Genomic DNA, 24,364 nt, shown 5'->3' on the forward strand with positions numbered 1-24,364 from the left:
ATGAGTTCTAGACCAAAAGAGTAAACTCAATTGCTACTTCAAATTTTGTTTCAGCAAAGCACACAAATTTGTTATGGAACAATATTGCAATTGCTTAAAGCAAATTATCTTGAGTTAGTAAAAGGGTTAAGAGGCTACCTAAAGCAAACCTTGACCACAATTATGGTGGCATTTTTTTTTTTTTTTTTTTTTTACTTTTTCTTTTTTCAGTTGATTTCATCCAAGACTGTGGCTAAAGTCAGATTCAGTTCTTGTGTTTTTCTTTCATTTAGTAATTCTGGAAGGGGACCAGAACATATTACATCATGCTTGCAAGTTCACACACCTCTTTAATGTTATTTTTAGTGATCTCCAACTGGCGAAGTCGAACATCATTAGCGCAATAACAATCTTACTGTATTTACGTTTAGCATTAGCCAGCACTTTTAAATTTGCCAAGATGTCAGGCGCTCTGGCTCCCGGTAAACATTTGACTATGGTGGCTGGTGTCTCTATATTCACGTTCCGTACAATAGAATCACCAATAACTAGAGCACTTTCATCAGGTTTCTCAGTGGGTGCATCACTGAGTGGGGAGAACCTGTTTAATGTTTTGATCGGAACAGAAGAGCGGTGTTTTGACCCACGACTACGCTGCCTCACCGTCACCCGTTGTCCTGCTGCAGGGGCTCTGTTTCCGGAACCGAACAATGTACAGGAATCCCTGAGCTAGATGCATCCAAAGCCATATCTAGAGCCCTAACATTCTTACTGTCCTCAATTAAAGTTTGGATGCGTGTCTCTAATTCTGAAATCTTCTCTGTCAGCCTAACTATTTCCCTGCATTTATCACATGTGAATCCCTCATCTGCGACAGAGATAGATAAACTATACATGTGACAAGAGGTGCAAATAACATGTTTAACTATTTAGGAATACAAATTGGTCAAGCTCTGGGACTCAAAAAATAATAATTATGGGTAGATTGTTCAGTCACTGGCCATGAAAATAGTCCAGCCTGTTAGAGACATATAGATAGTTACAACAACATGTTAATAATGTAAATGTTAAACAATAATAAGTTTTTCTTGGATAGTATATATGTCCCTTATGCAATCGTATGATTTTTTTTATTTTAAAAACAATAACAAAACAATTATTGATTAATAGAATGTCTTAATTATTAAGAACGGGTACTTTTGTGCCAATTATTGTCAATAGGTTTGTAAATAATAAATTGTTTTGCTCAAGAACAAATATATGCTGTTAGTGCTCCTCACCTCACAAAATAAGACAAAAGTATGCCAAACATTTAACGTTGCTGTCAAATTATTATTTAAACTGACTTGTCTAACAGGGTGGAAAGGAGCATAACAGGGTGGAACACCAGTGTTAACAGGTTCGTTAAAGATGGATTGGTTTCCGTAATTGTCCTGCATGGTTTCCCATCTGTAATGTGTGGAACTGCACCTATATAATAATGTTTCAAAAAATAAATTAAAAATAAATTAATAAATAATTCAGATTTCCTTTGGGGGAGGGACACAGAAAATAGCTATGTGTTTCCTTACCACAATCAATCATGGTGGCAAAACAATTATCTGTTCAGATGGCTAGAGAAATAATTACAAATTAGAGAGGACAGACATAATAAATTATTCTTTATTTATATTTGATTAAAAATAAAAACCATCACAAGAAGGAACAGTAATGGACAGTGATGCCATTTTTTGTGTTTTTTATTATGATGATAATTATGATGGAAAAAATGGATGCTGCGTTAATTGTATAAAATTTTTAATATTTCCACGATCAGCATAGTGGTTGGTCTTTTTTTTTTTTTTTACTCCAAGATCGAGTTCTGTACCAGTGACCTGGGAGCTTACGGGTTCTGCACACTATATATATATATATATATACATATATATATACATACATACATATACATATATTTAAATTTGTTTGCTGTATACACTAAATACTATTTATTCTATCAGAATTTTCACCCATCTAACAGGGCTCTTCAACATAGCTCAATAAGTGATCAACATTTAACTAGCTAACCTTCTACAGATTAACAGAACTTTTATAACTATGTCAAATTTGTTTTTACATTTTTTTTTTGATAGGACAAATATTCTCCATAATACAGCCTAACAGGGTGGAACTTTAAGGGTGGGACAAGCAGGATAAAATTTCAAGAACTAAAAAAAATAAATTAAAAAAAGTTAGGAGTGAGAGTTGAAGCTTACCTCAGTTTGTACAGTTGAATTCCAGTGGAAAAAATAAATTGTCAATTCTTGAAAATGGTCTCAATGAAATTGCAGTCGATGTCAGTGTCAATTTTATTTATATAGCACTATTAAACACAACCACTGGTTGACCAATGTGCTGAACAACAACAATAAAAACCTTTCAATAAGACAAAACATAATAATACTATAAAACAATACAGTAGAAAATTCTCAGTTTTAAAACGCTACATCAAAAAGGTAAGTTTTCAACATAGATTTAAAAACAGATAGTGAATGTGCAGATCTAATACAAAGGGGTAATGCATTCCACAATCTAGGGGCAGCTAAATTTTTAAAAAATTTAAAAAATGTAAAGACAACCAGGCTTTCACATCAGACAGGCAAGACATAAGTGCTTCCAAACCATTTGAGCTCTGTTTTAAGGGCAAATAGATTTGAGTATCGTCAGCATAGCAATGAAATGACAGGCCATGCTTTCTAAAAACTAGAACCCAATTGCAGAAATACAATTGTAGAAAAACAGTTATTTACTGGGAACCATGCTGCCAGTAAATAACTGTTTTTCTACATGTTGCCGTTAAGTCAAGGAAAAAAAACAGTAATATACTGTAAAATGTAAGAGTCAGATTTACCAAATGAAAAAAAAAGTTAATTTGACTAAAATATTTGTGAACGTCAATAGAAAAAAAAGTTATGCAAAGTCATACACTGATAATGAGAGTAAATACTGAACTCAACTGTATTAATGTGTTTTTGCACAAGAGAGATCTGTTAGTTTAATGTAGTTTTGTGGTTCACCATTGTGCTGGAGAGTAGAATCTGTGCTTCAGTCAATGAAGAGCCACAAGCACATAACTTTTTCTCTACAGATTGCTGTCATAAATTAATTACAGCTTACTGCAGTTAAATTATGGTTCGTGCTGATTTTTCTGCATCTTGTCTTTCTAAACCCTACAACAAAATCCTCAGTTTTAAGTGAATACTTATAATGTGTGCACCCAGCAGTGTTAGTCTGTCTTTACATTAATCTGGATATATTTGAAAATGGTGTTTTCATTTTAGAACGCTCTCTGTCCACACTAGCATTTTCAAGCATTTTCCAAAAGTGTCTCATCCACACAGAAACGTCAGAAAACGTTACATTCCCTTTCTGCGCATGCGTAAAGCCTCAAAAAAGCTCACTGGAGATTATACACATGAACAGACATGAGACATTTTCATGCAGTTTTTCTGAAAGGAAATTGTATTTATTTTATTTACAAAAAGAACTTACCATTCACTTACTCGTCCAGGTCGCACACACTCATGATTGTATGTCTGATCTAGAGCTTAAGATCTTTGCCCGAACCCGACGGGACCCGATGGGTTCGGTCTTAAATTATATCATTTTCCGCAGGCTCGGTTCCGGCTCGGGCTTGTGTCATGTTATGTGTTTCGATTAGCGCGAGAAAGATGCGAAAATGGATGCAGAAATTTTTGACCGTGTTTATAATGAGAATGAGTGAATAATGACGCACCATCAGTGAGCGCAGGAACGCGCTGAAGACCTCTACAGTGGATTCAATCATGTTCCAAAAACATGTAGGCTTAACCTAATCGCTGTGAGTAATAACGTTTTTTTAAATGAAAACTAAATATTCATTGAGTCTTAAATGCATAATGTGGACAGAGTATATCAGCTAATGTTGGCATTATTCTTTTATTAAATTTCAGATGCTAGTGGCGAAGCAAATCCGGAGCCTTTATCTTAATTTCGTTATTGCCAAATACCCATCTTAATTTAAAATTTATCTTAATTTAATTTGTTAAAAAAGACTATTTTACTAGTTTTTATTGGTGCGTTGGTCTATTTATAGGCTAAAGGAACCTATGTCTATTTAGAGTGCTGAGATGTTAAGATGTCACAGAGGATTTATTTTACTTCTTTATTCCAACTTCCAAGTGGTGTAGTCTACGTTAGTTATTAATAAATTATGTTAAAACCTGAATAAATGACTCATTTTTGACAAAGGCAAAAGAGCTGTGTGCGTGTGCACATTTGAATAATGTCGGGCTGTAAATGGGTTCGGGCTTTTAAAAAGCTGTCAATCAAAATGTACCTGTCGGGCTCGGGCCGAAACCTGTCGGGCTCGGGTCCTGATTACAGCTCTAGTCTGATCTATAACGCAACTGCCCTCATGTTTGCCGCAAATAGTGCTCGCGAGTAAATTTGATTTCACCTTTGCAGGACTGTGATATAAAGAGTGTACAAAGTAACACATCTGTAGCAATAGTGTGAAAGTGCATAGCACATAACATGCACAATACCAATATGCGTCACATGACTAAACTTGCGTCATCATTTTCAAAAGCCTCCATTTCACAGTCCACACATTACAAATTGAAAACGGCGTTTTCAAATGTATCCGCTTTGGAGAGCGTTTTCAAAAAGCTCTGTTTTCCTTGATAAAAACGCTGTCTCAGTGTGGACAGAAGGCCAAAACAGAGAGAGAGAAAAATTGCGCTTTCAAACTAAAAAGTATTAGTATGGACATGGCCTTAGAGTAACACTGAATCAGTGAAGTTAATGAGATAATATTGTGTGATTGATTAAGTGCTGATTGAGCATTAATGATGAACACCTTCTGTTAACAAACAGAATCACTGAAGAAAAGAGAGACAAGAACTACTGACTTCAGACACAGCTTTAGATGTAATCAACTGAAATAAAAGACAACATTAAATCTCTCAAGATCTGATTAAACAACTCCTTAAACAGCTTCACCAGCTTCACGTTACTAACCAGACTGTCTTTATTTCCATCAGACATCTAAAAAAGATCTTATTGAGAGTTTGAGTTTTAGAGGTTTTTTTACTCACTACCATGATGGAGATGAAGTTTTTTTTATTTGTTTGTTTGTTCTTTCTTGCCTGCTGTAGCAATGTGTTTTTTAAACTTTTTTTATTGTAGCCACAAAGAGAAAAAATTCTGGTGTTGTTTATGGATTGATAACAAAAATTATCTCGCTTCAGATTCGCTGTAATGTTTAGCATTTTTGAATAAGAGTACTAGATCAGAAGAACAAGCACTGCTGAGCCATCAAAAAAAAAAGTTCGGAACATCACAAAACATGCTACTAAAACTCAAGACAAAAACAGAAATACAAGCATAGAGTAATAATTCAAGAAAATAAGTGGACAATTCAGCATCATAATTCATGCTACAATGCATGCTGGGAGTCATGGATAAGTTTTGTCCTGTGCTGCAGCATGCATTGCATCATGAAGCTTTTGATTGTCACCATTGTTGAGATTCATATGCTGATTGTTGACGTCTGTCTCTGAGTGTTAATGACACTATAATATGAACATATAAATAGACTGCAAATGAAAAAAAAGAGTATGTTATAACAGTTGTTTTTTAAATACACAGATATAGCAATTAAACAAAAGCTAATGCTTGATAGTCAAGGGTCAGGAGCCCAACTAAAGCAAACACTGATCTCCACAATGGTAACTTCAAATGAAACAGTAAAACATCATCATCTAAATCTCTGTAATTCTCAATAAGATCTTTTGATCTCTGATCTCTGATCTGACAGAAATAAAATCACTCTGGTTAGTAATGTGTGAAGCTGGTAAAGCTGTTTGTTGATTGAAGGTTGTTGCTGAAGTCAGTTGTAATTCCTGTGTGTGTCTTGTTTCTCTTTTCTTCAGTGATTCTGCTTGTTAACAGCAGCTGTTCATCAGTGTCTGAATTCACTCATTAGTGTTCATTCTCCCTGTCAGGTGGACTATATTAGTAAACTCATGTAGGGAATAGTGAACGAGGGAGTAGGGTGAGATTTGAAACACAGTCTCTGATTGTCCACTTTGAACGCTGTTAATTCATGATATATAATATAATTATAACAATATATAATTAAAAACTGCTGTAAAATCTGGGTAACAGGGCCGCTGCTGGCCAGATGGGTGCCCTAATCAGGATTGTATTGTTGTGCCCCCCCCTTCCTCAAATATGATGATGAAAAAAACACCTACTATAGGGGTGAAAAAATAACTTTAATCAAATAAAAAACTAAATTAATAAATGTTATTATTTTCAAATTACAATTGTGGCTCAACATTTACCTATGGCTATAACTTTATTATGACTCTAATTTATTTTATAGTCTCAAGCATTAAGAAATCATGCAAAAGGAAATTAAGCAGTTTTACTATAAAAAAAACCATGGTTTATTTTTGTAAGGGTTGTGATATGCATGTTTTTTGTTGAAGAAATTATAAAGGCTGTGTCATCTATAGCAAAAACGTGGCCAAAAATGAAAGATTAAGTGACTATTTGAATTAAATGTTTGGTCAGTAGCCTAAACAAGGATTTGATTCTCCTGTAAGTGTAACAGCAGCAATTACATGGCATCTGGCTCCCTTTGTAGGCATTTGTAATAACTACATAAATTGTTTATTTTGTATTTGCCTACATTATGTATTTTAACAGTTTTATTATTAACCAATAATTATTGCCTCATTGTTTTTTATATAATGCATTTTAAGTCATTTTAAAAGCTATTGATGGCTTAGCTCTTTTTTTTTTATAGCAACAACAACATCAAAAAAATATTACAGTATATTAATACTTTGTAAATTATTATTTGAAGTAACAAAGCCATGGTTAATTTGCAGTTACCATGGCAACAAGAACGGTGATTTGCGGTGTTATTGTTAAAACCATGGGTAATTTTCGTAAAAAAAAAAAAAAAAACGTTCACAGGAATGTGCCTGAAAGTGATAAATGGGCCTATTTTTTACCTAAATGATTTATAATTTATTTTAATATATATAAAAAATGTATAAGGTGTGCATTGTAGCTGACACCTAAATGAACACATTACAATTGTTTTATGACTGCAAGTCTTTCTCCTCAAATGCTATTGAGTTTCAAATTTGCGTTTGAGCCCATGTGAAAAAGTAGCATCATTTACATATGATTTACAGTTTTTTAATAAATATCCAACATTCAATTCAATTGTGCTTTATAGCTGTCACCTAGATGAACAATTACAGTTGTTTTTATGAATGTAACTTATTCTCCTCAAATGCTACTGACGTTAGAAAAGTGTATACCAATATCGCATGTAACTTTAGAGACGGTCCCTAAATTTGAGACTCTGGAACATCTAACGTCAAGCCAACTTTTTTTTTATTGTTTTACTTTCTTTAGTTTCCTTTTCTCTGCGCCGGATTGTTGATGTCCTTTACCCGGACATAGATGTTCATCCATCAATTATGAACATTCAGCCGAAAACATGAGGTGCAAGCTGTCGCGAGCGCGGATGGGAGAACGGCGGAAGGTTTTTTTAATTTTTTTTGAGCAACTGGGATTGTGCCCCCTCTGGGAGTTGGTGCCCTACGCAGACTGCATACTCTGCGTGTATGGAGCGACGGCACTGCTGGGTAATATTCATCATTATTGAGAAAGTAGCCTGCTGCTATATATCTTGAATTAACAGTGTTCAAAGTTGACACTCAGAGACTGTGTTTCAAATCCCACCCTAGTCCCTCATTCACTATATATTTTATTTTAAAGAAATATGTCTGTGCAGCTAGGAATTGCATTCATGTCAGGGAATTAAACAACATTAGTCAAATAATACAATTGCTTATGCTACAAAGAGATTCCTGTGTGCAACCGTACTGAATTTCCTTTGAATCAGATGAGTAGAATTGTCTTATTGTCACGTTATTCTGATTCAGATTCCAGCTCAGGTTGCTGTGTGAATGAGCGGTTCAGAATTACATGCGTACAGGGGTTAGCTGTGTTCTGTTAAATGGTGTCCAGCATAATATTTTCGTCAGAGAACGAGAGGTTAGTTGTGTCATATGAATCGCTGGATTAGTGCATCAGCAGATAGGCTACCACAAATAATCGGATTTGGATTTATTAAAAAAAAAAATACATTATAAAAAAACAACAACAACAACAACTTGACGTTTCGCACAGGAAAGAGAGGCTGCGCATTGTGCGTGCTCCTGATGTATGAGTATAAATACTCCAGTGCTGGTGTCTCTGCTGCCTGTATGTTATGTTCATCATATATGCGTCTGCATCTGAGCTCGGTTTATCAGATAAACGGCGAGGCTGCGGCGTGCGCGAGCTCCCGTGTGTTCGAGGAGAGCGGTGTGTTTCGGTGTCGATATGGATCGACGCTACGCGCTGGGAATGTGATACAACGATCAAGAGCTGAAGCTGTGTGTCGATGGACGCTCGTGACTCGACGTCCCACACCAAAGGTAAGATGTAACAGCTGGGATATGATGTTCGCGAGCTGCTGATCACATTTTACACGGAGAGACAGGTTTACTGATGCTGGAGGAGGTTTACTGTATGGAGCATCTGATAAATTGTCAGAGGTGGTTTGTTCATGATCTCAGTCCCTCAGTGTCTGATCGCTGAACAGGGTCCGTCTGACCCTCTTCTGGATGCACTGATCAGACATGGTCTATGGCTTTCAAACCTTCCTCTGTGTTAAAAGATGCTACGTGAAAAATTGCCTTAATTTGTAACATAAATCTTACGTAATTTAGCTGGCCCCAGACTTTTTCATTAGGCTACTACTAGGCTATATATTGTAAACTGTCATGCAGTGTGTCAAAAGTTTAAGTGATACTCATGAAAGCTGTGTGCATAAGAGGGCAACAACCTAGCTCTTGTAAACAGGAATGCTTTTTTCCCCCTAATATCATATGTAGCCTACTTTTTTCCTAATATCTAGACTCGCAGCCCTACTTGGAGATATTTAGAAATGTCACTGCAGTACCCATTTCAACCGCTAGTTGTCGATATTGCACACTGCACCTTTAAGCTTTTATTTTGATGGAAACTGCAGTATAGATTTTTTTAGAGTCAATTTTTCACCGATGGTGTGAAATGTTTGAAATGGGATGTAAAAAAGACTTGATAAGCCATTCGAGCAAATTCAAGAAAAAAGGTCCACTATCATGACCTCAGAATTGCAGAGGAAGGTTGAAAGATGCAGCCGAATATTGGGAAAACAACCATGTCCTCAATCATCCAAACATTTGTAGACAGTAGAGCCATGTAATCAAATCAAATCAAAGTGTATTTATAGAGCACTTTTTTTTTAAACAACATTTGTTCACCAAGGTGCTGTACAAGCATACTGAAAATAAAACAAATTTACACACAGCCAAAAATAACAGATATTAAAACTAACAAAATACATAAAACAGCTCTCATACGGAGTCAATTGCCAGAGTATAAAAATAAGTTTTAAGACTGGATTTAAAAACAATCAGCACGTGTTTGGGGCTGTCTAACATCTAGGGGCAAGTTATTCCAAAGCCGGCTAAAGCTGTATACAGTGTTGGGGTAGTTACTCAAAAATGTAATTAGTTACTTCTGTAAATTGTAATGAGATTACTTTACTAGTTACTGCATTTGAAAAGTAACTTCACTACTTATTACTTTACTTTACTTTTTTTAGGGCCCTATAAAATCTGTTTTATTTTTTCTCAACTCCTTTTTAATGGTTAAATTGAATTTTTTTTTTTATTTAAGTGTTCCTGTAGCTCAATTGGTAGAGCACTGCGTTATCAAGCGCAATGTTGGGGGTTTGATTCCCCGGGAACACATGATAGGTAAAAATTGATAGCCTGAATGCACTGTGAGTCACTTTGGATAAAAGCGTGCGCTAAATGCATAAATTTAATTTAATTAAATTTTTAATTAATTTAATTATATTTTTATTTAATTTAATTATATTCATCAAAAGGCATGTCTTTTCTTCACCACATGTTTTATTTTTTAGCATGTGTAATTATTTAAATGCATAAAAACAACTACATTTTTTAATTTTTTCTTAAAATAGCCTTATGAAATGTTTTTTCCCCTCAGAAATTATGTTGTGTATTTACATTTTTCTGGTTATCAAATGAAGGCATAAAACATTCATTTATATTTTCTTTTAAAGATAAATTGCATTTCTTTTTTCTTCTGAGAAATATATTTTCAATCGGAGTATGAACAATAAACACAAACTATGCAGCATTTAGTAAAAACAAATTGTCTTCAACAATACAGTGCAAAAACATTGCAAATGATTCACAAACTACACACAAAATGAGTGAGAAATATTCAGAGTGCAACAGAAAACAAATAGTGCAACTATCTTTATGAACTGTATAATTATATAATGATTTACTTAGTATACATAATATACATAATATAAATGATCGATCCGTTGGCTGTAATATGTGTCAGAATCGATTTTACTGGGACCCAGTAAACGACCCAAGACATAAATCCCAGTGCTTTATCAGATATTATGTACCACTGTTTCATCCTTGTTTTTGTTTTGTTTTATGTCAAAGTACTCTGTCGAGTGTTTTTTGTGTTTTTTCGGACAGTTTTCTAATGCAAATGTGTGTTGGTATTCATGCACTCATGACAGACTTTACTTCCACTTTGTTTTCGTTCATTTTCCAAAGCAATAGGCTATGTTAAGTATTAGTTAAAAAGACTACTTATTGGTTTAATACGGGACAGTTTGAACCAATCTGCGCACGACGGTGGGACTAAGCGTCAACAATCATTTCTGTTTGGCTCAGAGGAACGAAAGCATTGGTTTCTTCTGACGAATCAATGTTGTCAAAATGCGATGACGTAATCACGTACATTACGGCGGCTCTGAATATCCATAATGAGATAAATATGATACATCGAAACGTGGAGAATCTCTGCTTTACATCACTTTATAAAGCATTCAGATTGGATTAGCTGTTCAAAAGTTATTAAACATTAAAGAATAACAGTTATTTTTAGCTGCGGTTGGCTGTCTCGGTCTTTGAGGGTTAAGTGCTAAGATCAATCGTTATCAGGAAACCCCAGCCAGAACTTTACACACAGGCAAACACGGCATGTGTAACGCAGGAAAGCGTGTTCCTATAGTCTAGTAAAGTAGTGTAGTTACCAATATTGTTTGTGTAATGCGTTACTTTACTTCGTTATCCAAAAAAGTAATATAGTTACTGTAATCCGTTACTTTGTAACTCGTTACCTCCGACACTGGCTGTATATTATAGCTATTATATATAGCTGTATATTTCAGATTCAAAGGGATATAAAGTTGTGTGTCGTCTGCATAACAATGAAATGAGATGTCGTATTTCCTAAAAATGAACCCTAACAGAAGTAAATATAATGAAAATAAGATAGGTCCAAGGATGAAACCCTGAGGGACACCACGCGAGAAAGATGCAGAGTATGACAAAAAATCCCCAATGCGGACTGAGAAATTTCTGTCAGATAAATAAGATCTAAAGCACTCCAGCACAGCTTCCCTAAATCCACCACAGTGCTCCAATCGAGAAACCAGGATGTTATGGTCTACAGTGTCGAATGCAGCCGTGAGATCCATGAGGACAGCATAATCACAGTAGCTACACTGTAAAAAATGTACTGTAGAATTTACAGGATTTTACTGGCAAAAAAGTTGCCAACAAAATCCTGTAAAAATGTTAATTGCTGTAAAATGGATTACAGGAAATTACTGCAAGGCAAATTACAGTTAATTGCTGTATGTGGAATACAGTAGTTTGTAGTATTTTTTACAGTAACATTGAATTTAACTTGTAGTTTATTTTACAGCAATATTTTGTAATTTCACTAAAGTACAGTATTTACCTGGCAAAAAAGTTGCCAATAAAGTCCTGTAAATATATTTTACAGCATTTATTTGTGATTTCATTAAATTACAGTATTTAACTGGCAACTAAAGTTGCCAATAAAATCCTGTAAATACCCCTAAATACAATATGATGTTGTAATAATTTAACAATGAAACTGCTTTAAAGAATAATTTTAACAGTAAACTATAAAATACTGATATAAATGCATTATCATGAGCTCTATCTTAATACATTTACAAATGAATAAAAATGAATAAAGTCAATGATGTTGCAAATAGTATTTATTAAAACTGGCAGAAAGACATTGCAAGGCTTTTAATGGTAAAATAAAAATTTCAGTCTTTAAACAGTTAAAATCTTATCATGAAAATAACATAGCATCACAAATAACTACAAATACATGTTAAAAAAATAAGCCATATTCAGAGTAGAAGATTAACTTTCTATAAAAATGAAGGTCAATCAACATAATTTGTATAATTTTTGTAAAAAAAAAAAAAAAAAAAGAAAGAAAATGATTAAAATAAAATGCTGGAATCAACATTAAATCAGAAATTCTGTTGTTTGAGCTTATGTTCTATTAAAATAAGAATATTCCTTCAAAAGACAATTTAATAAATACATACTGAAAGTCCATCAACTTTCTGAGATGAGCACACACATGAGGGTTGTCCCTCTTCTCTGAGACTCTGTGTCTGTCTTGTATCCAGTGAGTGTTGTGATTCCAAGAAAACATCTGCACATAAAAACAAGCAGAAGCATCAGGATAAAGTTAAGTATTGAATGAAACTAGCTCAATAAAATAAATGTCAAAATGCCACTTATACAATACAATCAACATTTACCAGTACTTAAAAGGTTACTCCACCCCAAAATGAAAATCTTGCCATTAATCACTTACCTCAATGTCGTCCCAAACCCGTAAAAGCTTAATTCGTCTTCGGAACAAAATTTAAGATATTTTGGATGCAACCGTGAGGATTGTGACTGTCCCATTGACTGCCAAGTAAATACAACTGTCAAGGCCCAGAAAAGTATGAAAGACATCATCAGAATACTCCATCAGTGGTTCAACCGTAACGTTATGAAGCGACGACAATACTTTTTGTATGAAAAGAAAACGATAACGATTTATTCAACAATTTGCCTCCTCTACGCATCAGTGTAGCACCATTTTGGAGAGTATCTGTTGAACTGAAGCTGCTGTTCTGTGTCAGCTGGGTCACATGGACACACTTTCTATGTTTATTTATGCTTTGATTTGAACAAAAACAAAAATAACGTCTTTGTTGAATAAAGTCGTTTTTTTTTTTGTTTTCTTTGCATACAAAAAGTATTCTCGTAGCTTCGTAAAATTACAGTTGAGCCACTGATGGCAGATGGACTATTCTGACGATGCTTTACATACTTTTCTGGGATTAGACATTGTTAATTGTTTGGCAGTCAGTGGGACAGACGCAAGCCTCCCGGTTCTCATTCAAAATATCTTAAATTGTGTTCTGAAGACGAACAAAGCTTTTACGGGTTTGAAATGACATTAATCACTGTTAATCACGTTAACAGTGATTAATGACTAAATTGTCATTATGGGGTGGAGTAACTCTTTAAACTAAATAAGTAACCTTTTTCCCAAATGAAATTACTTAAGTAAAACTTGTTACCTTTGAAAAAATTCAAGTGTGCAAAAGATGCCTGCTCCTGGGATGCCAGACTGAAATTGTAATAAGACTCCAAATCCAGCTACAAGTATAGGTATGAATTCACAACCATCTGAGCCTCAAATAGTCAAACTGTGTTATGACATTAATGTTTTACATTAATTTTTGAAAATTCAATTAATAAATGTTGGAAAAATGCAATGATTTTCTTTAAACGTGAAACTAAACCGCCATTAGGTAGCAGCGAATAACTTAATGAGTGAATCAACGGAGTCATTCATTGAACCGATCCGTTCAAAAAGCTGAATCATTCAGCAAAAACAACGATTAGTTTTTGTTTGAGGATGAGCAAAATAGTTTTGATTGGATCGTTGTTTGGAACTATTTTCGTTGTTGAAATAGAACAACAGTTAATATTGTGTCTAAAAAAGTAAGTAACTTGTTAACTAATTGTTTATTGAACTATGTATTTGCAATCGTGATACTCACGCAAACAGCTCACTTGTGATGCTACTTATATCATATGTTATAAATAAACTCAACAGTTGAACATTTACCTCATGTATTTTCCGTGAGTTTATGTGTGCGGTTAAGCTTGTTTTGAAGTTGAATGAAACGTTAATATAATCAGAATCAGTCTCGCGTTTCGATGCTTCATCAGTCTTTTTTTTCTGTTTTCAGTTTTTTTTTTTTTTTTAATCAGGCTAACTTGTTCAGTCGGGCATATAACGATGTCTTTCACTTATTATAGTAAGGCGCACGTCAATATGGGACAGTTGAACACATATAAACAAATGACAACATATAAACAAATGAAATTTCACATATTTTGCTGTTTGTCAGTTATTTCGACAGATAACGTTAGTATAGTTACTATGACAATCGTTCGCATTGGGCTTAATGATAAAAGTTAGGTAAACACTACTTTAAATGCTCTCAATAAGAACATGTAACTAACTTCCAAAAATCGAAAATTTGGCCTAACTATGCTATGACAGCAATTCCCAGTTAACTGCACAGAAGTTACCAAGACCACTTCTCTAAATGTCAGGATAGGAGGCTATTGTGACATGATATCGCTTATACATTATAAGTATATACTCAAATAAATATAAAAAGCTAGCATATATTTCTCAAGTATAATTAAGTGAACTTACCAGTAAGTATGAATAAAGCCTCTTATCTTCAGTCGTTCTCACGCTGCTCCAGTCGGCTGGGTTTCAGATTTGAATGTTGCGCGCGCAATCCCATAATGCCACACTACAGTAAGTTAGTGTAAAAAGCAGGAACTACAGTGACAACACCTGCTTCTTGTAAATTTTCAGTCCAAGGGTTTCAAAAAAATTCTTTAAAATTTGGGAAGGAATGATATCTATGCAGCAGGCAGATGGTTTCATTTGAACTCAATCATGAGTGCACAGTAACTGTATAAAATCTAAACTTTTAGTGAAATAACATTATTTAGTGGGGAACAAATATAAGTTAATATGTGTAGGACTAAATCTGGTGAAAATGTTACATTGCTCTATGTATTGTTGTAAAATACATTTATGAATAACAAGTAAATATATTTATATATAAATATATACTATAAATTAAAAGACATTTCTTTTAAAATGTGTAGCACAGTAATGGAGGCAGTAACTTATTATAGATAGAACAGAACAAGAAAGACTATTAATAATCTTTCATTGCACAAAAGTTTTATAATATGAAAGCCTCAATACAAAGCGGCACAAAGTGCTTATGTACATCCTGTGCACAGAATAATGCACCTGAAGCAACACAAAGTCACAGCACGCAGCTCCGCAGAGCAGTTTAAAGCACAAAAAAAGAGATATTGATGCGTAGTATATTATATCTATGTGATAGTTTATGGAGCCTTTTCTTTAAACAGTTTTAAACTTCAGTTACTGTGTGCTCTTGGTGCACGTGTAATGTGTACTATGGATATACAGGAAAAGTGCAAATCTATAGCCCTTTTCACACATACAAACTTTACTGAAAAATTACCAGTAAATTGCTGTAAAGATGTCATGTGTGAACAGGACCTTTTAAAAAAACACAGGCATATTTGTTCCGGCAATTTACTGGGATGAAAAGTTTTAACATTACCTGTAAATTGCTGAAATGATGCTGTGTCAATGCAGAATGAAGATTATTGGTATGAACGCGTTCAGAACGCACTGATGTAAGAGACCGGGCCAATCCAGAGCCAATGAAATTTAAAAACTCAATGGCTCTGGGTCAGTCTTAACTTTCGACACAGAAGACACGTTTACTCCGTGCTGTGTAGATCGACTTGAAGTTGTGGAATGCGATGTCTCTGGGCCAAAAGAAGCTGCATGAACATGAACATTTGACACAAAAATTAAAGCATCAACAGAAACACTGACTGTGTTTAAACCTTTTGGCCATTTAGAGGTCATTTCTGATTAATGATGTCACAGAATTTACAGGTAATTTGAAACCGATGTGTGAATGGTGTTTTTCCGGAAAAAAGATGGAACACATTTGCCTGTGTGAAGTAAAGTTGGTCCGGTAATTTTATGGCAGTATACTGGTTTTATCTGTGAAAGCTTATGTCTTGTAAATTAATTTGGGTTTCAGAGTGTTTATTTCTTTCCACATTCATTTTATAAATGTCTAGTGGAGTGGTTCCCAATCTTTTTCAACTGGCGGCCCACTGCAAAAAAATTAACTGTACCCGCTATTGTTGGGTTAATAACTTAATACTCAGAAGCTAGATTGTTAACTGTCTTTATTGAATGAACTAGGGCTGTGCGATATGGACAAAAAAACCTATAGTGATTTCTTTGATCAATTTTGCGATTTCGATTTTCATAAATGCATTCAGGATGAATTTGAAACGTATTTCCAAAAGAAAACCAATTAGAGCTTTATCAAAGAGTTGTAACGTCTTTAGAACCGACATAAGTCAAAATAATCACTATAGTAAAGGTGTAACAAAATGTATAGACTTATGGCAAAAAATAAATATATATATATAAAAATAAATAAATAAATAAAATATATAAACCTATAAAAAATAACAAATAAATCCTGTGTCCATTTTTTTTCTTTTTTGCCATGCATTGTTCCTAGAGCTCATTTAATTGTAGCGGTGCCTCAGGTGTTGAAATAGATTCGTTATACTGTACATTATCCAGGTTCACATGTACTCCGTCTGCAGTGTGTATTAGGGCTGCTCCGATCACGATCGGCCGATCGTTAATGCGCATCTCGTCAGTAAAGCCGGTTCTCCAATCAGCGGTAAATTCCATCAGGTGCGTGATTTCACATAGAGCAGCTGTTACTACACCGAGCCGTTGTTAACTGAGAAGATGCGCAAATAAACGCTGAAAATGAATGTGGATTTGCGCATCTTCTCAGTTAACAATGGCTCTGTGTAGTAGCTAACAGCTGCTCTATGTGAAATCATGCACCTGAGGGAATTTACCGCTGATTAGAGGACCGGCTTTACTGACGAGATGCGCATTAACGATCGGCCGATCGTGATCGGAGCAGCCCTAGTACGTATACAGTATGTGTATGCGATGCAGAAGCAGCAGCGAGAGTGCATTATTGTAACGCGAAAGCACATTAAAATAATGCGGGAGCGCACACAGATTTCCTTTGCTCTGTCACAAAATCAGACGTGCTTGCTCAGATACACACTACTCTCGCACCGGTGAGAGTATGCGCACTTAAAACGTGTCTCCTCTCACTTAAACTGCGTCCTGTGCACTCACAACTCTCTCTATGCTCATGTGCTAGATATTAATTATTTTTGCACGTTTTTATTTCTAGCTTTTTTACCGCGTGCAGTGTGAATGCTCTGATCCGTCAACATGGGCTCGGAAAAAAGGTGCATCACAGACAGTGTGTGAACCTGGAGTTAGGCGTATTCCCAGTCTGTTCTGTTGCATTCTCATTGGATCAGATAGCATACTGCGGCAGGTCAGTTTAAATTTGTTGTTCTGTAGCATATGCAGCAAAAATATAAATTGGTGGTTTATTCTTAAATCAATCAGCGAGCTCGAATAGTGGAAGCATAGTACAGTTTAATATTTATTGTTTGTTATTTAATTTTATATATGAAATGATGTTATGACTTAGACATTTTTACATATAACAATATTATTATTTCTTAATTGACAGCCCACCTGCAATACCATTGCCGCCCACAGGTTGAAAACCACTGCTCTAGTGTAATTATGTGGTTTTATTATTACAGTGTACACTTTTTTTCTTTATTTACCCCAAATGAATGGAAGGCCTTAACTCATAGGTGGGGCACGCAATAACATGACCATTTAACAGCTTAACATTTTATAATTTGATCAAAAAAGTATAACAATAATATACAAGACAATCAAAAATATTTTGTCAGTAAAGTACAATTAACTTTTTCATATAAAGCTATGGCTTCTTTAATATTTTAAAATAAACACATTTTTGAGTTTGACAATGAACAAAATGCAACTATACAGCAAACCAGTGTGGGCAGAAAGATGAAGAAAGCATTCAGAATAAGTCCCTCTCCTCCCTCCTCGTACAGCTCTCAATCAACAGGACACGAACAGACCAGACGTGATCTCTGCTCACACTGGCTGAAAACAGGGCCTGCAGTAACTCTCAGGTTATTTACCCGGTCACGGGAAACAGTGACTCGTGTTAGGGGCCGTTTACACGGAATGTGCTTTTCCATTCCAGTGCGCTACTTTCCCATTGTTTGTGAACGCAGTATGACCATTGTGTTCACATCTTGCATCTTTTTGAGATGTTGTGTCAGGTTAAAAGAATTTTAACTTTTTCTATGCAGTTGCAAAACAGCAGACCAATCAGAAGGCCCCGGAGGCGGGGCAAGGGTTGTGAGCTTTTGTTTGCAGCACCGAGTTGGAATGGCAACTATTTTATTTGAGGAGGAGGCATTCTGCACGGTGCTTTTTTAAAAACTATTCCTGAGCAGAACACTGTTCTGTGCGAATGACCGGTCACTGTTGAATCCGGAGTAAGTTTCTTAAGCCTGAGGCTAATAGAGTCGCCTGTGGTCAGTGCTGTCAGGCACCAACTGTTGTTTTGAAGCCAACCTCCTCTGATTGCTCCACTCTTAGCTCTTCCCTTACCAGTCGTTTAGTTTCAATACTGTGTTCACAAGTATTATCATTCTCTGGAGTCAGTAGCGATAGATGTTCCAGATGGAACAGTTCCAGTTTTCATAGATGGAACAATAGGTGTTCCTTTGTGCCACATACACAGAAACCTGAACTCCTGGAATCACTCCTGCATGCAAGCTACCAGGCGTTGTTGTGATCAACGTGACCTGTGCTGGGAAGGCCATGTCTTCCTGGAGAGTTTCTCTCCAACCCTGAATGAGCTAATCAAGGTCTTCAGGAACACGAGAAGGCTACCGGAGGTTGTAACTAAACTCTGCAGGAAAGTGGGACATCATTTGAAATCCGAACTAAGAAACTCAAAGAACAGGCATGAAAAACCGCAACAGCAATATAAGGCAGAAAAAGTAGAAAGGCAATAAATGTAAAAACACTGCATGTGCAGTTACTGGGACATCACAGTGTTCTGGTTATTGTGTAAATTTGCAAGAGTACAGAGATTGAGGTAATCAGTGATTCTGCATTGTACAACATGTATACATGACTCATTCTTGACAAAAGGCAAAAGAGCTGTGTGCGTGTGCACATTTGAATAATGTCGGGCTGTAAATGGGTTCGGGCTTTTAAAAAGCTGTTAATCAAAATGTACTTGTCAGGCTCGGGCCGAAACCTGTCGGGCTCAGGTCCTGGCGGGCCTAAATTTTAAGGCCCGATTACAGCTCTAACTTACAGACTGTCCTTGCAAAGTTTGAACTGAACTGAACTTTATAGAAAACCGCATTTGTGTACAGAAGTACTTTAGTCTTCTCTCCCAGGTTCAGAAAACAGTCCTCCATAAAATACACTGCACACATCTGAATAAAACAAACAACAAAGTAGTTTCGCTTTCATAACGAAACACACACATGTTGGGCTTGAGAACGGTGCGGCCAACGGATTCGACGAAGGGCTTGCAGTAACCACATGTGACGACCCCGGGCTGGACTCCACCTCGTCCACAGTGAAAGCCGATCCGGCGATCCGTAGTGTGAAGTTGCTGTATTTCCTCAACCAGCACGGATCAGCTCCAGACATGACGGAGCAGATATTGCAGATGTCTTCTTTCTTTGCGTGACATTTGGGCGGGGTTCTGCAAATCTTCCCACATAGTGATGTAGAGATGTGGGACGTGTTAGAACGAGTCGTTTTAGGAGGCAGTGGATGAGTCTTAACTTTGATAAAGAATATCTCTTTGGGTTTGAGACCTCAGTCTTTACGACTTTACAGATCTTCTTTATGCACCAAGAGCTTGTAACACTCCGAAGAGAAAGGAACAATTAATATCGCATCATGTGATCCCTTTAATAAAACATCTTCCTCAATTTGACAACACATGGGCTGTAAATACAAAACAAACCAAAACAGAAACGCCCTGCAAACGCACAGAGCTCATCAGAAGTCCCTGCTGGGATCAGTGTGTCACGTTCTTTCAGGCTTGGAGTGCTGGGACATGCAGGTCTGGAAATCTCTTGATTTCAGGTTCTGATCATTTCTCTGTTCTTTAAGGGAAGCATGTTTCTTTGTTTGTGTTGTATTTGCAGCGTGTTTCTCTATTTGGTTGTGTTGTGAGAATTTGCAGCACCTGTGTTGTCAAATTGACGCATATGTTTTCTTATTTGCTTGTGTTTTTTTTCATTTTCAGCGTGTTGAGCTCTCTCGGCCATCGTAATACAGTGAGTAGAAATCAGGAATATATTGGACATTTAGTTACTTATTTTTGCAGTGTGGGAATATGATGTTTGTTTATTGGGAAGAAGCATACTGAATGTCTTAAGTTGACAGCAGTCCAAACAGATCTTCAGGTTTACCTCTCTAAGTAGCCCTTGGGCCTCAGAGGATCTGCTGGATATAAATAAGGGCACATATGTCACGGTGCTTCTTCTGGCTGACACAAACTAATCTCCCTCTGAGCCAATGGAGCCAGATCTCTTTCACTGCTTTCTGACAGAGCTCATCGTCATCTCTTTCTTACAATATTATTACTTTATTTTTTCCAGTCTCACTGTTCCCCAAATCACCTTTCAGCTTGAACAGCCGTCTCCTCCATGTTAGACTCCAGGCTCCAGACAGGCTTTGATCTGACAGGACAAGATGTGATCGGGATTGAGTTTGTTTGACTCCAAATCCCTTGCCATATGTCATACTTCATTTGGATGCTCGTAAATCATGGATGCCATCGTGACATCAGAGGCACATTCAGCACACCGAGCAGCTTTGAAGTAATGAGAAAGACAAGCATGCCTTTGGACGGTAATAGTCCACATGCATACACTATGCCATGATTTTAATTTTAATAATCATTCAAGAGACCACCCAGAAATGAAAATTGTCACTATTTACCCTCATGTCAACCAAGTCTGAAGCACAATTAAAGTGATACATGCAGCAGTTGATGACTGATGGCTGTTTCATGTAGGAGTGGGCGATATTGACAAAAATGTATATCTCAATATTTTTTTTCAATATCTCGATATCGATATTCAGACGATAATTTTGCAATCCTTTAAAGAAATGTGTGCAAATTGGCAAAGAAGGTCCAGTTGGTCTTTTGACTTGCTGCATTTGACCTATTATTGTATGGAATTACTAGTACATAAAGATATGAGATATTATTGATTTAAACATGAACCAAGTTACTGTACTAAATATTTATTTTAATACAAGAACAGTGCTTTTTCAGTACAATGTACGTAAGAAATTAAATTTGTGCTTTGCAATCAGTACTCTATTATTAATGGACTAACAACAATGTGACTACCTCTTTAAAAAAAAGTTGTGTTTTGCAAAATGTAAACATTAGAACACAACACTATTACATTTTTGTACATTATATTAATATAAAAGATGAGGATAAAAAAAGACAAAAGGAACAAAATAACACAGACCCTGCTCTGCAGTACGGCTCCGAGGTTCTGCTGGACCACAGATCGGAGGTCGTGGCATAATAGGTGACCTTCTGCCATTTATGGGACAGTGTTTGTCTTGAACGGTTTTGGTAGAGCTGTTTCACTGAAATATCTCCTTGAAGGCAGATTATATCTGGGATCTAAAGTCTGTAACATTTTCTTGAAACCCATCCTTCTCGACTGATTGAATTGGCAACATAGACCTTGCAATAAAACTTGTTACAGAGTTTGTAATCGTTTTCCACTTTTCGCTTTTTTTGTCATATGGTGTTTTCTTTGTGACTGTTTCTCCCAAGGTCTGTTGTGTCTGTTCTTTTTTTTGTACTGTGTTTGTAGCAGCAGTGCTGTTTTGTTTAGCATGAAGCCTTTCGTACTCTTCAAACAGTGTTTTGTGCGTTGTACGGAGATGATGGAAGAGGTTGGTTGTGGCGCTCTGCTATACGGTGATCTGCATACGACAAATTCTACAGATGGGTGATTTTTGTTGCTCGTCTATTTTGTCAAAACCAAACCATCTCTTGGGAGAGATCCACCGGAATAGAAACATAAAATACAGTCAAACCCCTACATTACTAAAATCGCTACATATAATTATTTAGGAGGTTATAGTGTGCGTTAAATGTTTTCTCTTTAACTTCCTTCCTCTCTTTTCATGTTTGGGAGGTCGGATTGTACAAATTATGAAATATTCGATATCCCAATTTTGCATATCGTCCAGACAACAATTTGGATATTATCGTCTAAACGATATATCGCCCAGCCCTAGTTTCATGCCACTGCTGTTACTCATCACCACTAGATTGACCGATCAGAGAACACCAACACAAGCACTATATAATGACTGTTAGACCAAATAATATTGCCACAATTTTGTGCATTGTGAAATTACCATGAACTTAATAATAACCTTACTTGAATTTCTCAGTATATTAATTAAAACAGAAGTGATAGAATTCAAATTGTTTTATTGATTTATTTTTAAATGCTGAGCTATTATTGATTTGAAATGACTGAACTCGTATGGCTCCCCAGTCCAACCACTAATAACTCATGCTGTGTTTACACTGCACAGTTCTGGTTAGGTTTTCAGCTCTGATCTTTTATGTTTTGCAAATCAGATCACATTATATATATATATATATAATATGTGTATATATGTATGTGTATTTATTTTTTTGACAATGTCATCCACAAAGAAAACTGTTTTAAGTTATTACATACAAACCTATAATATATTAGATTTACTATTTACTATTCGCTCTGAGTTTGTTCAGTGATGATATTTGCGTTTGCTGAAGCCTAAAAGTCGGTGTGACTTTAACTGCTGTGCACTCCAGTGTTTCCCAATCCTGCTGTTGGTGTGTGTGGGTGGGAAAACATCTTACCACGTATCAAACTGCATGAATTGCAAAGTTTAGTTATGACCATCGTTGTCAGAATCAGAATCAGAATGAGCTTTATTGCCAGGTATGTTCACACATACGAGGAATTTGTTTTCGTGACAGAGCTCCGCAGTGCAACATAACAGCGACAGAACAAAAAACACAATAAGGAATAAAAAATACAAAAAAATACAAATAGGTGGGTAAGGATTGACAATATACAAATTGACAATGTATGGCAGGTATATTAAAAAGAGCATTTATGTATGTACATGTATATTATGTGGAAAAATTGTAACTGTACGCTAAGTATGTGTGTTTTGAAAAATAAGTGTATGTGTATATAAATATAAATATAAGTAGTATAGTGTGTTCCATGTATGTACATGTATATTATGTGCAAAAGATTTACGTGTACGCTAAGTATGTGTGTTGGATAAAAAGTGTAGTGTATATAAATATAAATAGTGTAGTGTGTCCCACAGTTATTATCAGCTGTTCATAAGATGGATTGCCTGAGGGAAGAAACTGTTCCTGTGTCTGGTCGTTCTGGTGCTCAGTGCTCTGTAGCGTCGACCAGATGGCAACAGTTCAAAGAGGGAGTGTGCTGGATGTGAGGGGTCCAGAGTGATTTTAACAGCCCTTTTGCTCACTCTGGATAAGTACAGTTCTTGAATAGATGGGAGGGTTGTACCGATAATTCGCTCAGCAGTCCGGACTACCCTCTGTAGTCTTCTGAGGTCCGATTTAGAAGCTGAGCTGAACCAGACAGTTACTGAAGTGCAGAGGATGGATTCGATGATGGTGGAGTAGAACTGTTTCAGCAGATCCTGTGGCAGGTTAAACTTCCTCAGCTGGCGAAGGAAGTACAACCTCTGCTGGGCCTTTTTCACAATGGAGTCAATGTGAATGTCCCACTTCAGGTCCTGAGAGATAGTGGTGCCCAGGAACCTGAATGACTCCACTGCAGTCACAGTGCTGTTCATGATGGTGAGTGGGGGGAGTGCAGGGGGGTTTCTCCTGAAGTCCACGATCATCTCCACTGTTTTGAGCGTGTTAAGCTCCAGGTTGTTGAGACTGCACCAGACAGCCAGCTCTTTAACCTCCTGTCTGTAAGCAGACTCGTCACCGTCCTGAATGAGGCCGATGAGTGTGGTGTCATCTGCAAACTTCAGGAGCTTGACAGAGGGGTCCTTAGATGTGCAGTCATTAGTGTACAGGGAGAAGAGCAGTGGGGAGAGAACACAGCCCTGGGGAGCTCCGGTGCTGATTGTACGGGTGCTGGATGTGTATTTTCCCAGCCTCACTAGCTGCTGCCTGTCTGTCAGGAAGCTGTTGATC

General features: G+C 36.3%; 1 protein-coding gene across 2 annotated transcripts in view; it reads left to right on the top strand.

The window, feature by feature from the left end:
• The first annotated feature begins 8,273 nt into the window (after positions 1–8,273).
• Positions 8,274–24,364, top strand: part of LOC132107150 (leucine-rich repeat and fibronectin type-III domain-containing protein 2-like) — a 113,810-nt gene continuing 97,719 nt past the window's right edge. For both annotated transcript variants that reach the window (XM_059513380.1, XM_059513381.1), the window contains exon 1: positions 8,274–8,504. The gene's annotated coding sequence lies outside the window, so the exon portion shown is untranslated. The remainder of the gene's footprint in view (positions 8,505–24,364) is intronic.

This window comes from Carassius carassius, chromosome 27, assembly GCF_963082965.1.
Source record: "Carassius carassius chromosome 27, fCarCar2.1, whole genome shotgun sequence".
Lineage (NCBI taxonomy): Eukaryota > Metazoa > Chordata > Actinopteri > Cypriniformes > Cyprinidae > Carassius > Carassius carassius.